This window comes from Hetaerina americana, unplaced genomic scaffold (genome assembly GCF_022747635.1).
Source record: "Hetaerina americana unplaced genomic scaffold, ioHetAmer1.1.p SCAF_5, whole genome shotgun sequence".
Classification (NCBI taxonomy): Eukaryota; Metazoa; Arthropoda; class Insecta; order Odonata; family Calopterygidae; genus Hetaerina; species Hetaerina americana.
Window position 1 is genome coordinate 78,390,076 of NW_027287095.1, and position 18,593 is coordinate 78,408,668.

Sequence of the window (18,593 nt, forward strand, 5' to 3'; positions counted from 1 at the left end):
CGCGCAAAGAGCACGGATCTTTCTTTCTAATTCCTCCCACCCTCCCTACCACAACTCGCGAGGCATGATTGATTTATTCAGAGCCGTAATTGGAGAGGTCTGACTTGTTTTAGGTCCTTATAGTTTCCCATGAGACGGAGGAAGATGATGCTGAGTCCGAGATAAGGCAGGCTGAGGACATGGAGGGCGCCACTTTTAAGATTGAGCAGAGATTCTCCTTTCTCCAGAGTGGATAATGAGTGTTTCCTCGTGGACTACCTTATCCCTCGTGAAGGACCAGCTAAGAGGGTCGCCTCTGCTCTTTTTACCGCTTCTCTCAAACATTTTATTCATTTTTCACTTGATTTTCTTCAACGTCAACCTTCTTGCTTTGCATTTTCCTGTGATTCTTAAGTCGCTCGAAGGCACAGCCATTTTTTAAAATTTTATTTTATTTTATTTATTTTATTTTTATTTTATTTGTATTAAAACTCCCTTCTTATAGCATCAAGAACCGTAAAACGGCGAATTTTGTTCAGAACTAAGGAGAATCTTAATAAATTGAATCCCAATTGTGATCAAAATCCAAAGCGAGTGGAGATTTCCGCGGAGATTTGCAAGTTGCTGACTGAAGTCTTGGAAACGACTCGATGAAGTTGATCGAGACTCCTTTCTTTAACATGCCAAAATAATCTGTAAAAATATAAGAGAATAAGCGTATAAATGTAAACAATTAAGTGGTGTGAGAAGGATTATTATGATACCAAATCAGTGTTATTAAGATTTTCAAAACAATTAAAAATGATAATCAAATGACAAAACGCGAAACTTCATCGGACGTCGTACGTAATGGCCTCAACATGAGGAAAGCATTGTATAGGAAATATACTAGGACTTTAAGGGTACTTAAATGATAGTTAGATAAAGAGTCATTTATATATTCATACAATTGAAAACATACAACTTTAAACCCTCTTCACGCTTTTTCCTGTCGTGGCTTAGACACAATTTCAGATTGCAAACCGCAAGGTAAGCATATACAAGTACATGTAGTTCAGTCAAAGCATATACAATTCACGATGCAGTGTAAGGGTGACCATCTACTTTTCCCATGCTTTTTATTCGGTGTTTCAATGAGGCTTTGGTAACCAGAAAATAGCAGCGCTTTGATATTAAATACTGTTATCCAAAGGCATCACCTTGTTTAACCCGGAATCCTCGCTGATCTGATTGGACTTTCCCATTCACGTTTGGTATATTTATTGTAAGTATAATATTTGGTTTTGACTTTAGAAAATTTTCTCTCTTTTACCATTTTTAAACAGCCCTAATGTTTAAATTATAAAAAAAGGTGGCAAATATGACTGCAAAAACTGTAGGGGCATTACATTACTGAATTTAGCATATTAAATTTTCACCAGTCTTCTAAAATGAATAAACACCTATGCTGAAGACACTGGAGGAATATCAGGGTGGCTTTAGAGCTGGTAGAAGTACCATTGACGAGATATTCTCGGTAAGATAAACAATGGAGAAATGCTACGAATATAGTGTTGATTTGCATATAATCTTTATTGAATTCAAACAAGCTTTCGACAGCGTGAACAGGAAAGAAATGTGCTTCGTGTGTTGAGAGATTATGTATGATATTCCAGAGAAACTGATTAGACTGGTTCAATTGACATTGCGTGAATCACAATGTAAAGCCTTTATTGGGGGTAGAGCAAGTCGAGTATTTAATATGACCCCAGGGGTAAGACAAGGAGATCCTCCTTCACCCGCGTTATTCAACCTGGCCCTACATAATGCAATGAAAGAATTGAATTTAAGAGGGACCATTGTGCATAAATACCAACAAGGATTCGCATTTGCAGACGATAATGCACGAAATGTGAATGACCTAAAAGAAATGTTTAATATTTTAGAAAACACTGGTAAAGAAGTGAGGCTCAAGGTTAGTGAAGAGAAAACCAAATACTTGAAAATATTAGATTCTCAGAACAAGTGGGACCTTCAAAACATAATAATTGGGAATTATGACTTCGGGGTATCAAGGAGTTTACCTATCTAGGAGTCAGACTTAACAATTAAAATGAGATATCCACGGAGATCAAATAAAGGGTAATGGAAGGTAACAAGGCATCTTTGCAAATGCAACACTCCTCAAATCGATGTTACTATCAAGGAATACAAAACTGAAGATCTATAAAACGCTTATTAGACCCGTTGTAACTTATGGAGCTGAGCGATGGACATTAACAAGTCAGGATGAAGAAACCATTAGAAAATTTGAAAGAAAAATCATAAGGAGAATCTATGGTCCAATAGAGAAGGAGAAAGATGGAGAATTTGAATGGACATGGAGATAAATGAACTACTAGAAGGGAAGGACATAGTTGGATTTACCAGGTCACTGCGGCTGGCATGGTTGGGCCATGTAGAAAGGATGGAAAATGACAGAATGCCCAAACTGATACTTAATAGCAAGATGGAAGGGTTCAGAAGAAGAGGTAGACCAAGGAAGAGATGGTTACAGGGTGTGGAGGATGATTTGAAGTCAATGGGATTTGCAAGATGGAAGGAAAAAGCGAGAACAAGAACTGAATGGAGGCATATCATATCATAGAGGAAGTCAAGGCCTACACCAGGCTGTAGATGATGAACCTTTAAATTTTTCTTCACCTTTGCCACAATCGTTCATTTGTTTCTCACCTGCTTATTTACTTATATTCATGACTTAGTCATGGGCTACCCTTTCCTAATATTTGGAATGATTCGATGCTTCCCATTTCTCGTATATCGATCTAGTCAGCGACGTACTCGTCAAATTATGGGATCATCATAAAAAATAATCCGCCTGATCATTTCGCCTTTATCATTCACTTTGCTCGTCTTCTTTCTATTTCCTTTCATATACCTGTATGCAGCCATTTTGACTTTAGACGCGTTTATAATCAATTCCAATCTCTTAATTTTGATCGATACATTTCAAGGATTTTCAAGGCATTTTATTTTTGAGTTGAGATTGGACTTCTTTAGAACACACTAAGCCTAATTAAGCAGATATCACATTCCATTTATGATTTTATGGATTTTGATTCAAATACGAGGGTCATCCGGAAAGTAGTACCCGTTCGTGCCGCATGAAGTGCTGACGACGCGAGTAGCCGCTGGACGAGGTCAGATAGCTTCAGTGGCTTGTCTGCCTTCTCTGAGCCAAGTTGCGTGACGCTAGCATTGCCTGTGTTGTTTCTGTGATTGTTTACAATGTTTAAAAAAATTGAGAACGCCGCCAGTTGTGAAGTGAGGGCAGTGATTAAATTCCTCAATGCAAGAAACGTTCGCCCATGTGATATTCATCGCCAATTAAAGGAGGTGTATGGAGACAATGTAATGGACGAGTCGTCTGTTCGGCGGTGGTGTCGCAACTTCAACATGGGGAGGGGGAACACACACGACGATGAGCGTTCGGAGAGACCGTCTGTCATTACAGACCAACTGGTGAGCTCAGTTGACGAATTCGTGAGGAACGATCGGCGCGTCACAATTGATGACATCTGTGAGCATTTTCCCAATGTTTCTCGAACAATTGTTCATGAAATTGTTAAACACCATCTGCATTATGCAAAAATTTGTGCAAGATGGGTCCCTCGCGTATCTCAATGAGCTGGCGGCGAAGGACTATGCAGCAGGAATACAGAAACTTGTCACACGTTATGACAAATGCCTTAATTTGCTTGGAGATTATGTTGAGAAGTAGTTTAAAGTATCCTCTTTCAAATAAAATTTTTTATGTTTGTTAATATTTACTTTTGTGTCTTTATTTCACGAACGGGTACTACTTTCCGGATGACCCTCGTATTTACCCACAAAAATTATAGTTCGAATTGATGTCAAACGCCATAGATTGTAAACATTTATGGTCCTGCTACTAGCACGGAACTGTAAGCCACTTCGAACGACGCAGTTGAAATCGGAGTGGATACCTAGTTTAGTGTTTACTTAGGCTTTCGTTTAACCACTCTTAAAATTAGCTACTTTGAAGTAATATAATGTATCAACATTTTAATCACCTGCTGCTCGAATGGCATATTGCAGAAAACATAGCTCAAGATGGTTTTTCTTCGGATTTTCTTCCATATTAAGTAAATTAAAATTTCTTCATTAATTAAAGTCAATGACCAAGAGATATCTGAGACGTATTTTCTAAATTTGAGATCTACCTATGACTCTTAGTCTTAGGTGATGCATAGAAGTATTTTCTGTCTTTCACAGCTGCTATCTGATATTGACTCTTTCTCTTGTAATTAGCTGATGAAGAGTGATGCTTCATGTTTTATGTTACAAGATCGCTCAAAATTTTAATCATAGCTGAATACCATATGGGGAACCTCAAAACTGGCATAAAATATGATTTGTCATTCCCGGAATATGGCACTCTTTAAGAAATGAACATTTAAGGGCTGCAAACAATTGGCACATTATAAGCTGTTGTATTAAGATCGAAGCGAGCTCCCTAAAATGATAGTTCAAAAAAATACTTTTCCATCTACCATATACAGTAATCAACACGAAGATTAGTTTTGATATTTTGGGCTATAGCTCCCGGACTAAACATTTAGGCGAGTGGAAATCGAGATGGGGGCCCAGTTCATTTTCCTGTGCCATCATTAAGATTCCCACTAAGTTCTAGTAATCAGAAAATCGCACTTTTTGGATTTTAATGAGATCTAAAGTATCACTCAGCACCCTTGAATAGTCGAACGTTCTGCTCACTACGCTACCATAGCCCCTTGGAAGCAATGTGTGAATGAGGAATCAAAAAATAATACCACATGCCTCTGGCACATGATTTAATACTGTCAATACCTAAACATTGTAAAGCTCTAATTCCCTCTTCAGGCATTCATCCCTAATAGAGTTTCACTCTAAAAATTGTATGAGTTTCTATATTCTCAGAAGAAGACAATCATGATTACATGTATACATGATTAGCCATTAAAAACATCATACAGTAACATGTGACGCAATCAAATGAGAATAGTGCGACGTGATCGATATCAGATCCGCGTGCAGCCGCCGATTGCATAAAAATAATATCATAGTCCACTTTATATAAATGGATCACGCATAACCCTGACGTATGAAATCGGAATGCACATGAGTATTTTTCTACTTTCCATAACAGGAAGTATAATTCATATAGTTTTATAAATGTCAACGCTATGTGCAGACCCACTTCGCTTGGGCGGCAACATCCTCAATATATATCAATGAATTTGTTGTAAAAATTATTCAGTGATGAAGTTTTTAAAGTACGCTCAAAAATGCGCATGAAGTTTATTAAGCTCTGAAGTATATTAATAAAGAACTTCACCCCACTTGGAATTTCCTTCTTCCCAATATTTTGTCTTTTATAGTGAAGGAGCGTACCAATTCAAATTTTGAGAATTATTTCCTCAGAGTAGTGATTTCCATTATGAATCACCAAAAGAATCCTATGAAATGCGATTGCCTTGGATCTAAATCCATACTTTGATGCTCTAAATATATGTAAGGACATACCATTTTTCATGATCATGATTTATCGATCCGATAAATGGTTTGTTGTAGTTCTTCAAGTTATTGTGCCACTTGCCAATCTCTTTATTTTTTCATAGTTACTTACTCGGACGCCTTCCGTCACATAATTTACTTATTTCATCCTGGGAATGCCTCTGTAATCCTTCACCTCTAGGTTTACTTCTGTTTTGGTTTTCAGTAAACATTAGTGCATCAGGATATGTCTAATTAGTTTCCCTCTTCGTTTTCTGAATTTCCTCCATTCACTACTCTCATAACCCTATCTTTGAGGCACTTAGTCATTCGTTTCCATATCGTTCCATTTTATTTTTGTTTGTACATTGCAGTTAAATTTAAGGAAGAGCAAGTTCTTGGAGAATTTTTCGGTATGTTAAATGAACAAAAATGTATACTTTACTCGAATTATAAAGAAGGAAGCACTTTAAAGCTTTAAACCCTTAGTTGTGAATAACTCTCACCAAGATCATTAGTAAAAGATGCCTTTCTTTTGAACCCAATTGAAGAGTGATTAAAATATAATGAGAAAAATATCAATCTAAATTTCTCACTAATTAATTGGTATTTATTTCCCTTAATTGTTCCTGAATTCTCATTTATTATACTGTTGAAGTGTAATGCTTGTAAACTATGGAGGAGCTTTATAAAGTCTTCCCAGTACTTTCTACCCAGAATAAAATTTTCTAATACTTACAATTTTAGATATCAACAATCGATGGTAATTTCAACCATCCAAGTGTTGCTCAAATTACGACTTTGCCAGAAGAAGTCATTTAAGCATGTCAGAAGAATTGATCAATCGCAAGGCCATGCTAGCAATCGGGTAATATTTTTGACGTGAATATTTTAGTCTCATAGGTATTTTGTTTTTCGGCCGCATTATAGCAGGTTAAAATGGAGGTCATGAATACGGTGGGCTCAATTACAAAAGGTTTGAGGAATATATTAACTAAGAGCAAACAATGAAAAACTTAAAAACTAACTTCTAATAAAGAAGGGAACTCTTTGTAGGCATAGGTCTTAAGAAATGCCATGTAACCCAAATTTTCGACGATTATTGACACTAGTGGACTTCATTGACAGTTGAGTTTGAGAGCTGGTCCCTAAAATGATAACTTCGCATGAATGAACGAGCTAGACATACTTTTAGCAGGCTATTCATTTAACGATTTGTGTGTTTGCGTGAGAATGTATATTTATCATGGAAAACTGTTGCCATCTGTCCAGTGTGAGTAGAAGTAATACGTGACAAGGAAGCACATGCCAATGTATTTAGCGTGGATTATAAATAATTCACCAACCTTCATAAACCGCTAAGTTGGTTTATCTCGCTCCTTGCTCACCACTGAAACGCTCCGAATAAGTACGCTTCCAGTGTGAGAAGCATTCGCTTCTTCTTCCCCACTCATTTTTGCCGCTTCTCTCGATCAGAGCATCACGAAGCGAGGCACGAATGAAGAAAGCTTTGGTTAAATGAGAGAAGATAGGAAGGACTACGTATCGTTGGGAGAGTGCTCCAGGGGGGTGTCGGAGGAAATCGAAGGGCACGATGTCGAACCGGGGGCAGCCAATCAGATCTCTCTCTCTTGGCCACCTATCTCTGCCTCCTCACGAAATGTACAGCAGCCGGACATGGAGAGAGAGAGAGGGAGTGAAAGAAAGAGAGACAGAGAGGAGGAGGAGGAGGCGATGTACAGGGATGTCTGGAGGCAGGGTTCGAGTCCCCTCCCGTTAAATGGAATGAAGTGGGGGGGTCGAGGAGGGGAGGGAGAAATAGGAGGTTCCGGAGAGGCCGGCCGACGCCATTCGCCGGCCGCCGTGGCCGCGCGAATCTCATAAATCCATCTTCGAGGCATTCCCTTAAAACCCATCCCCGTCCCCCTGCCCTCGTCTCGACCTCATCCCTCCTCCATCCCTCCCTCTCCAACCCTCTGCCGAGTCACGGTCACGCCTCTTTCTCTCCCGATACATAAGGTCGCACCCTCCCTTGCCTCTCTTCGTTTCCACCCACATTCTTCCATTCTCAGATTCTTCGTTTCTCCCGTGCGAGTTGCGTATTTATTTTGTTTCCAAAGATTTGCGTCCGCACGCCCTATTTAAATTATCCTCCTGTGGTTTGGGTCTCGAACAAAGAGATTTGTAACCATGCCACAACATTTGCAAAAACGCCCCACAGTCCTCGTTTTATGCAGCGTATTTCGTGCTCTCATCGAGTTATGCATCGTGCCATTTAATTTGTGCAAAAAATGTTACTTTATTCCTCTGTCATCCATTATTACTCTCAAGTGGCGTGGGTTCCTTTGCACTGTATTTTTGGTAAAATATATCTTATTAAACTATTTGTACTTATACGACTTGCTTTAAAAGAATGTATTATCAATAGTTTTATTATATAGTCATTTAAAGGAAGCTATTCCCCCATTTTTCAGTTTTTATTCAAAGTATGCTCAATGGTAAGTTATTTACATATATTTATGTGAACGTTGAGTTTTTCGATTCATCAACTGTATTATTCCATCATGAAAATACTGTTACGGTAGAAGTTTTCTCAAGAGACTAAATCAAATAATATTATTTTCAAAATTGAAAACTTAGGAATATTTTCCTTATTATCCATTCCATTTTATGTATACTTGTATTTTATTCTGAGAGCCTATGAATATAGTAATTGCAATATATTTTTCCTTATTTGTGATTTGGTTTAATTGTGGAGGCGAAATTATATATCTTGACTACGTAAAATGTAGAGCTGATATGCAATTTTATGAACCGCTTTCAAACAGTAAAACTGTGGGTCACACGATGAAGTTATCGTAGTAAAATTGGCGGGTATTCTTTTGCCTCACCTTGTATTTATAGTGTGAAATGTGTTACAAGACATTAAATGACGCGGAAGCTAATTTTGAACACTGATGAATGTATGTATTGTGGTCAGTGATGTATGTGCTGCACAAGCGAAATAATGTTTATTTTTTCCTTTATTGTATGAAAATGATTTTTGCGATTTTTCTTTAGATTTCGCACGCGTGAATAAATTTTCAGGTATTGAGTAAAACAAATTCCCCAATAACCGTTAAAGCAAACTTTGTTTTTAGGCCCACATTAAAATAAGGCCCGTGACCGTGTAATAAAATTAGTCCCCTTTACTATGACAATTACCTTGCACTTACCGAAAAGATAAACATTGTCTACCGAGAGAGTTTATGCGTTTGCATTCATGTCGTATGTGCCACACATTCTACGAAAAATCCAGCGTTTTAACTGCTGACTTTGCGAGACTCAATTTGCAAACAAAGTCGGAAACAAGTGCTAATCCTTAATTTTGCTTCCGAATGGGGGGAGAAGAGGGATGTAGGGAAGAGTAGCCCTCATTTAATCAATCCTCAAAAGCCACTTTTCGTTCCCACCTTTTATTTGCCGTTCCCATCTTCCCCGTCTCCTAAGTCATCTGCATTCCCCCTTCCCACCGCTCGCTCCACTCTTCCTTGCATCAGGGCCTCCACCGCCACCGCCATCATGGCCATCATCTCCAGCAATCTCTCTCCCCACCTACTGCCCCCCTCCCCCATTTCCTCCCTCCTCTGACCTTCCTCTCTCTTTGGCTAAATTTTCGTCTCCCACTTCCTCTTCCATCGCCCACCGTTGTTGACGCCTCTTCTGGTGTCACCTTTTCATTCGATCTCATTCCATGACGCGTTCATCTCCCTTTTTTGTCATTATTGCCTTTCCCCTTCGCGTGAGTGTCGCTATCCTTCGTTCCCCCCTCCCCCATCATTCGCGCCACCCCTTTCTCTCTCTCTTTTTCTCCCCCCTCTCCCTCGTTCCCTTATCACTCCACCTATATATACTCCCACCCTTTGCTCCTCCCTCTCTGCCCCGCTGTCCTTCCCCTGCCGTCGTGCCTGGCGCTGACCGCTTCATTAGCAATCGCGCTAGCCACGCCTCCCAGCTAACCCCACCCCTACACTCCCACCCCCTTCTATCCTTCACCTCCCCCCCGCCATCCCCCTCCGGAGAGAGGGGTGGTTTGTTGGTGGGAGAGGCGGGGGGTGTGAGGGAGTGAGAGAGAGTAGTTAGCAGGGGGTAGAATGGATTTATCCGTGGGGGGCGGGGGAGTTGGAAGTAGGTAGAGGGAGCAAATACCTTTTTGTTTCCATCCCCTATGAATATTGATGCGTTGCCTTCGCTACTAGTCCTCAACAACCCTTTCCACCAATCCACTCCTCCCTCCCCGCCCGCCCGCCTGCCTGCCCGCCCTTCCTCCTCCTTCCCGCTCCCTTCTCCTCTTCCTCCGTTCCTCCGTCCTTCCCTCCTCTTTCTCTCTCCTCTCCCTTCTATCTCTATAACCCTACACTAACTGGGTCCACCCGACCCGCCTCTCCTCACTCTCCTCAATCAGCCCGCAAACTCGCGCAACAAAACCCTTCTGCACACACGTCCCCGGGTGCGCGCACACCCGTGCATACATGCGTCCTATGCATTTCAGTTACCCTGTAAACCGTACCAGTGTGGCCGTTAGCCAATGTGGTGAGGGTATAAGGTGGAATTGTATGCACGTTTTGGTGGGGAGGGGGGGGGGGTTGGATGGTTTTCGGCATAGTCTACTCTGTTCCTATTCTCTCCCTTCCCTGCGCGTGTGCATATTTCGTTTACCTCCTCCGCTCATAGGCGTCTTGACCTAAGGGAACTATGCATATAAAAAAATTTTATGAATAAGATTATCTTATGAATTGCTTAAACGGAAAGAATGATATTGTCTTATTAAAACTTTTAAAATATTTTAGAGCCGCAAATTGGGTGTTAGAATTCAAGGGAATTCAAAATCTATGAAAGAAAACATTAATAAAAACAGTTTTTAAAGACGAAATTTTACTTTGATGATGAAAAATAAGCATTGGGTTATTTGAAAAGAAAATAATTGGGTTCGTTAGGTGTCGCGGATAGCGTACTCACGAGGATGGTGATTACCAAGAGTTCAACTATAGTGTATAAACCTTTTCTTGTTGAAACGTTTTACAATTCGTAGTTGAGTCTCTTAGAAGTGAGAAATGTAACAGAATTCATAAAAATACAAAACATAATCTTAAAAGGAAATCTGAAATTAGTAACTTTCAAACTTTAACCCTTCCAAATGTTTCTTCTGGTCGCTTAGATCGTCTTAAAATTTTGAACTATATTCCCATAGCATACTTTTGACACTCTACCATTATTTTTGCCTATATGCTTGAAGCTTTCTGCACTTACTCTCAGCTTCTATTTGTCATATGCCTAGCTAAATTCTTTAAACCGATTTTTCTTTTCAGACCGTCACGTTTTCTCCTTCTTTTCCATGCAAGTCTCTTTGCTATCTTTTTTTACCACCCCCACTTCCTATCTTTTTAGCGTCTCACAGGAGATGTTCAGCCTTTTTCTGGTTAAAATCCTCGTATTTATGTACTTCTTTGCAATTCAGCAAAAACAAAGCATCCCTCTCGGGTACCTTTTCTCCCTCTTTCCCATCCTTCTATCGAACCACTATGAAAAAAAATCACTTCATCGCTACTTAAAAAAAAGACACTCCCCTTTTCTCCCTTCCGGTCGCCAGCCACTGAGTCTTCGTCGCATTTGTGTGTGTTAGCGGAGCTGTGCCGTGTTGGGGTTGTCGGCCAGAAGAGCAGAGGGAGAGAGAGAGAGAGGGCGCGGAAGGAAGGGAGGGAGACGAGTCGAGTAGCGCCGCAGGAGCAAAAGGGTGCGGAAAGGATGGCGCGGGGATTAGGTGATGGCCTGGGGGAGGGAAGTGGGCGGTGGGGTTCAACGGGAGGGGGGTGAGGTTCGGGGACAGAGAGACACGGGGGAGCGTCGGTGGGGCTGCCCAAGTGGGCGACGTGAAAGTGGGAGTGTGGGGAGGGGGGGGGCGAGGCATCCGCGTCTGTGTGCGAGAGTGTATGTCAGCACGTCCCTATTTACAAAGTGTAAACATTTGACCAATGGCGCGGCTCTTCTTGTCCCCCTTATGGTACGTTCGCTATCTGCATGGCGAGCTATGTTCGGGGCGTTTTGCCCCCTCCCATTCCCCCACCCTTGGTGCGCCCAGCAGCCGCCTCCCTCGTCCACCTCCCTTCCCTCCTCTCTCTCTCTCATTCCTTTTAGACCAAATGTTCTCTATCTGCGCCCGGCTTCCACATGCATTCATCCGACGTCCGTCTTCATCTTATCCCAATTCTGCTCCACCCTTCCTGCTGATTTTGGTAGAGGCGGCATTTTCTCTCCATATCTCTCTCTCTCTGTTCAATTTGTCTCGTTTTCTGTATACAGCCCCGTCATTTGCAGGGACACTGCACAGATATAAATGCTTCATTTCTTCCACACCTTCGTCTGCAGGCGTTGGGATTTCAAATAGTATTTGCGATTGCTTTTTAAGTGCAGTATGACAGGGGAAATATGGTTGAAAATGAAAAGAATGCTTCATTCATTTGTCGGCCACTGTAGGTGACGTTTTGCAAATGATTTAACTAGAAGTTGTGATATATTTGGAGATGAATTGATACAGTGTTAAATAAAACAGTTATGAATCGCTCCTTAGGTACCGCTCTGAATGGTAAATAATTCGCCTTTTCCTCTGCTGTGTGGTTTGGTAAGGTAATTTTATCTATGATGCGAAGTCATTTCTGAATTCACGTAAGACATAGCATAGTAGATCCTTATCCTTTCAAAGAGTTCCGTATTTTTTCCGCATTTACTTGTTTTTAATTTCATTTGACTGCCCTTTCTTAAAATTTTCTTCCCTGTCAACGAGTTTACCTTTTTATTCATCTCTTTAGACTTAATGTATTATGGATATATTACTTTTTGACTTAAGTATAGTCAAAAGAAACTAAAATTCTCTAGAAAATGCAAGTATCATTATGATACTTTCATTGCCTTAGTTTTATAAAAAAATATTGAAAAAGGTTTTGATGATAGATGACAAAGCAGATATATTAAATGATGAAATTACTATTCGTAGTCATAAGTTATCAACCCGAAGATTAGTTTTGTAGCATTACTCCAACCTACTCTGTTCCCGTCCAATCTCTTCATTTCTTCATAGTTCCAACGGCTAGTATGTTAAATTAATTGTTTCTCGTAATTCATCGTTTGCTTTCCTCTTTTATCGCTCTCTTCTATCCCTCACTTATCGTCTTTGCCAAGCTATTGTGCCTCAGGATGTATTCAATTGGTTTATGTATTGTGCCTCAGGATGTATTCAATTGTATGTTTCCTTAATTACCCTCTTATTCCTTCAAATTAATCATTCTATTATTATCAATCTCCACTTTATTTTCAATATTTCTGAAAAAACACACTGCCTTCGCTTCAAATCTTCTTTTGTCAGTTGCTCCTTAAATCCACGTCTCACAGGGGTGGAAGAGGATATCCATAGAAAACTTCCTATTAATCGCTTCGATATCTCTGCAGCATAACTATTTACCATAGGATATTGTATCTTCTGTTAAAAGGCATTTTCTTGCTCTTTTTGTGCTTAAATTTCTCCCTATTTTGTATTTCCATATCGGAGATCTTACAGTCAAAAAAGTCAAATTCCTCCACTTGCTCAAGAATATTTAATAAATTTTCCTAATAATATTGACAAAATGTCTTCGTTATTTCGAATTTCAATCGTTGATTCAGTTTGACTCTTTAGCTTAAGATTGCAATGTTTCATTCCTTCCGCGTAAAAGCTCTTCAGGTATATGCTGAAATGATAAATATTCTTGTAATTATATCCCTACCTCAAATCCTTAACGACGTGAAGTATTACTTAGGGGTAATGATTGCATCAATTGACGTATGCGCTAAAAATATCAGAGTGTTTGTTATCATAGTTACTATTTAGATCACTGTTTCAACTTGAAAATTTTAGTAATCAATGATTAATTTCAATATTCCTTAGGTCCTAAGAATATTCTAACAAAAAGTAGGCATTGTTTCACGTTATGGAACTGTTAATGAAGTAAGTTTAAGTGAGATTATTACCTGGCCTTCAACCTCAGATTTTCTTTTTTATGGAAGATTCAATAGAAAAATATTTTATGGCATTTAGATGTATATACTTGAAGGTGTAGTTAAAGAAAATCAAAGGGAGAAAAGACTCCTAAAGAAGTATACTTTTGCAAAATTCATTTTTTATCACTCTAGCGGTGTGAGTGGTGGAACCGTGATGCATTTGATGACTAAAATCGTGTCTTTATGGCTGAGAAGATGTGGAATATCAGAGATTTAATTCAAAACGAAATGTGATAACACAAAATGTATATTTTACCCTAAGGTGCACAGTTATCGGCAACTTAGGTCATACAACCCTTAAATTAAGTAAGTGGGTGAAGAAGATTTTAACATAAATGAGTTTGCACGAAGTTTCTATAAGTGTTTGCACGAAAGGACCTGAATTATTGTAAAAAGAAAATGATCTTAATATTTTATCACGGCATTTGCGGAAAATAGTGGATAATAGTGCAAATTGCGTCCTCCAACTATGTCCTTCCTTGAGAAGCATTCGTGTTTGAAAATCTTGACACTCCTTCTCAATTCAAATATCAAGTTTCCGTTCTATACAGATATAGCATAGCTAACATTAATATTACTTTCGAATTATAATTAATACGACCACTGTGTATTTAATGTGATAACAAAGTAATATATTCAAGTATTCACACTATCATGAGAGAGTTTTGGTTTTGAATAATTTGGTTACATATTAAGCAATTCAAACAAAAACGTAGTTCATAATTTTTGCTTCAAGATAGTTATAGCTTTTAACAAACAGATGATGCTAAAGCGAATATATATTATATATATATATATATGTATATATATATATATACATATATATATACATATATATATGCACATATATATATATATATATATATATATATATATATATATATACATATATATACACATATATATATATATATATATATATATATATATATATATATATATATATATATATATATATATATATATATATATATATATATATAAATTAATAAAGTTTTTCATACAAAATATAAGATTTCTTATATCCGAATAAATTACCTCTAAAACTTAGCTTGATGATGATAAGTCTTTCAGAAGATATTCTATTATAAATATGTTAAGAAAGCTTACATTCAGATCCATTACAATTGCTCATTGTCACAATTTGTAATTTTCGCGGCAATCGAATTCGAGAAAGAATAGTAACTTACTACGGGGAAGTCAGGAGAGCTAAAGCGATTCCGTAAAGGCTTTAATGAGTGTTTTATGGTTTTATGCATGCCTTCGACAGCGGCTGAAATCGGCGCTATTGGAATGGATCTTGGATTGAAAGGGAAATGGGGTGAGAGTGGAAGGATGGGAGCGAGTGGGGGGGGGAACGGGGTGCTGGCGTTCCACTCCTCTCTCTAGCAGAGGAAGAAAGGGTAGGGGGAGATGGCAAAAAAGGAGATGGAATGTGGTGAGAGCGCCTTATTTGCACGGACGGATGGCTGTGGAAGCAAAGAAAAGTAGCCGGGAAAAAGGATGGGAGTGGGCGCTGGCCGCTGCGGAGCATTGAGGGAGGGTTGGAAAGGGGATTGAAGAAGAATAGGGGTTGTCTGGAATGAGGTGACTTCAACTACCCCTCCTTTCTCTCTTTTACTCCTCCGACTTTGTGTCCGCTTCCTTTTCTATCACATTATCTCCCACCGTATCCTTCCCCTATCTCTTCCTTTTATTGTTTCGTCCTCCCACGCTTTTACTTTTCTTTGTGACTTTTATTTTTTCTCTATTTGTAGTTCTCATCCTTTTATTTCGGAGATCACTTTTAATCATTTTCTCCAAATTATGCGATTCCTACAGTCATTGCAATAACTTTCTTTAGACTGAAGATCGTGTTTCGTACTATATCTGTTTGTTGATGATTTCATTTCTAATTTGGTTGGTGCTAGGAAGAGGCTGAAATATTTTAAATTGTGTCTCAGTATATAAAGGTATTTAATATATGCTTAAGCGATCACATACACACTTCCCCATGTTTTTCACCTTATACCTACATCCCTATGCTCTCGTTCCTCTACAACATTCCTGGTCCATGTCAACACCATAGAAGGCAACCTATAAATCGACAACACTAGCTTGGGCTCGATTCTTTCTTAGGTACGTTACCGACTTCAGGTAGAGCTGGGAGACGTAAAATCACATGAATTAAGGCAAAGATACTGCAAGCGCATACTGTTAGTTTAAATCTAGGGAGTCCTAGAGGGTTTAATTGGTGAGATGGTATTATATACTACCGCTGTACGGAGAAGAAACGGCCTCGTTAGTACTTTATAATATTAAGCCTTATAATTTTAAATTGGCTTTTGATTTGAAGCAAACATTTTACCAAAATTACAGTGATGCCAGAGATTCCAGAAAAAATATTCTCATTTTGAATGGAATCTTATTTTTTAGTTCCTTGTTTGGAGAACAAATGTCTTGGCTATTTCTTTTTCCCGCTCGGTTTCACGTCTTTATCATTTAAGACGGGAGCTAAGAGATGGCCATCAGAGTAATATCCATAATGACGTTTTAGTGTCAGTAGAAATTAACCAGCAGTCCTGGGAATTATTCATGGTGAATGCCCACTCAGCGTAAAAAAGACTTAATTTTTCAGCATAATTAATAATTCTAATTTACCATTTTATGTCATTAAGGTTAATAAATATTTAAATTATTTTAAGAAAAAATAATGCATGGGATATTTAAACCATGGAATGAAGACTAAGGGGAGGCACATCTTTACTGATTAAGTTAGACTAAGAGATCGGTAATATAGCTCCGAAATAGATTGTTGACTGATCGAGTGCAAAACGCCGCTAGTATCAGGGTGCTATCATTATGGTAGCAGTGTTCTCTTACATATGGATCACTTGATCCTCATTGAGTCGGATTTGGATATCTGGTGCATTCCATCGCTTTATCTCCTACCAGATGGACGTTGAGAAAGGAAGAGAAGTCAAAGGAGAAATTTAATCGGACAAATATTTAACCCGAGAATATTTTAAGGGCCTTCAACAGAATCCTGCAGTGTCAGTAATACTCCTGATAAGTAATGTTTTGGATTTTTAAAAATTTCTTTGAAGAGAGTAATCGATTTCAGCTGAACATTTTAGCTTATTATTATTAACAATACTCCACTGGTTTGGTAAGTTTTTACTGCACCTAGGACCACTTACTATAACTCCTTTAATTTTTGCTGATATTAAATCATAAAACCTTGAATTATATAATAACGAATATGTTTCCACACCATAGTCATGATCATAGATCATTTCAACTTCTAGTGTTTGAATATGACTAGCGATCATATTTCCAAAATAAGCCTATTAAGCGTATTCTTTAGTTAACAACTCCATCCTGGAGTGGTAGTCCAAATGAAATATTTAGGTGTTTGATTAGGTATGTATTACCTAGAATACTTAGTTATCATAATCTGATGTTATATGATATGTATGTATTTAAAAGTATGTGCTACATGAGGCGTGTAAATTTAGCAATTTTGTGTATTTTATGGCAGATTGTTTTGAAATTATTAAGGCCTTTGAAAAAGGTTACGATCTATGCTAGATAATTATTACAAGTAAATATATGGCATTGCTATTGATTGAAAGTATGATTTAGTTCCGTTTAATGAACATTGAAATGTGGTACATACTTCGGTACTATCCTCGATGAATCCGTATTTGTATCAATAGCTTGGGTGAATACCTATGAAGACCTAAAACCTTGTTTTTAGTAATTTATTCATGGATTTTACTTTTGAAAAAATGAAAAACTTTACAGCCATTTTATCTATATATTATTAGAATTTCTGAGGAAACCAAAAGGAACTTGGTTATGTGTTTGTTTGTGGGATTTTATACAGATGGTGTTGGAATCATCTGTCACGTATATAAATTCCGCAATTGCGAGGAGTGAAGCAAGGCATAACTCACATTTCGATTGTATGCAAAGTGGTTTTGAGGGACAATTCAGACAGAGATCGAGGGCATGGATGTGTGAATCTATGAAAAGGACGGAGCAAGGGGAGCGGCGGGCATGGCGCGGGACGAAAAGAACAGTGTGGGTGGAAAAAACCTACCGGGACAAATAATGAGCCCATTCAAATCCAAGTTTTTCTTTTATTTTCCCGCAGGCGTGAGGATATAAAGCAGGACGAACAAAACACTCTCACGTTGCGATCACTGCATGCATTTCTCTCTCGTGTCACATTTCGCTCGCGGACAGCACCTTCTGATTTTGGTTTTTCTTTATTTCACAGTAAGTCAGGCATCTTTCATGCCCAGGAAAATAAATAAAATACTTGGATAGTATTTAATCATATTATATAATAACGCTGAAAGGCCTGAAAAAATCTAAATATTTGTAATGAAGGAGCTGGAGTGCGTGGCATTCATAAAATATGATGCGCTTTGGATTTTCTTTTGCGTACATTATCATAGGACTTTTGTTTGTTGTGATATTTAATGCTGAGTATTTTAAACAGTGTGTTCAGTTTTTATGACTCCTTATCATGTATACGTATTTTCAAGTTTCTTATTTACTAAATGGGTTACCATGATGACACAAGTATAAGAGAATTCCATACCTACTTGGGTAGGTACACAATTCTTTTGGAATCCTGCACACTGTCTGGATCCTGCGCACTTCCATGTGAAATGAATAAGGAACTCCTATTTAGACATGTACATGTTTAATTTCAATTATCTTGATGAATTAGTCACACTTTTTAACGCTGATTGTAAATGCTGATTTTCTGAATGAGGAAAACAACCAATAACTTGTCTGATGAAACAGTGCCTCCACATTTGTGAAATGTAGCCTTGATCATATAAAATTATACTTATCTAACATCATCATATAATGATGATGTTAGATTAGGATCTTTTTTACTCCATAGAGGAGCAAATAAATAACGAAAAAGATATAAATATTTGTTTCACATATGACTAGAAATAATATTATTTCGCTTCTTTTATACCTATGAAGAATTTACTGTTGCTTTG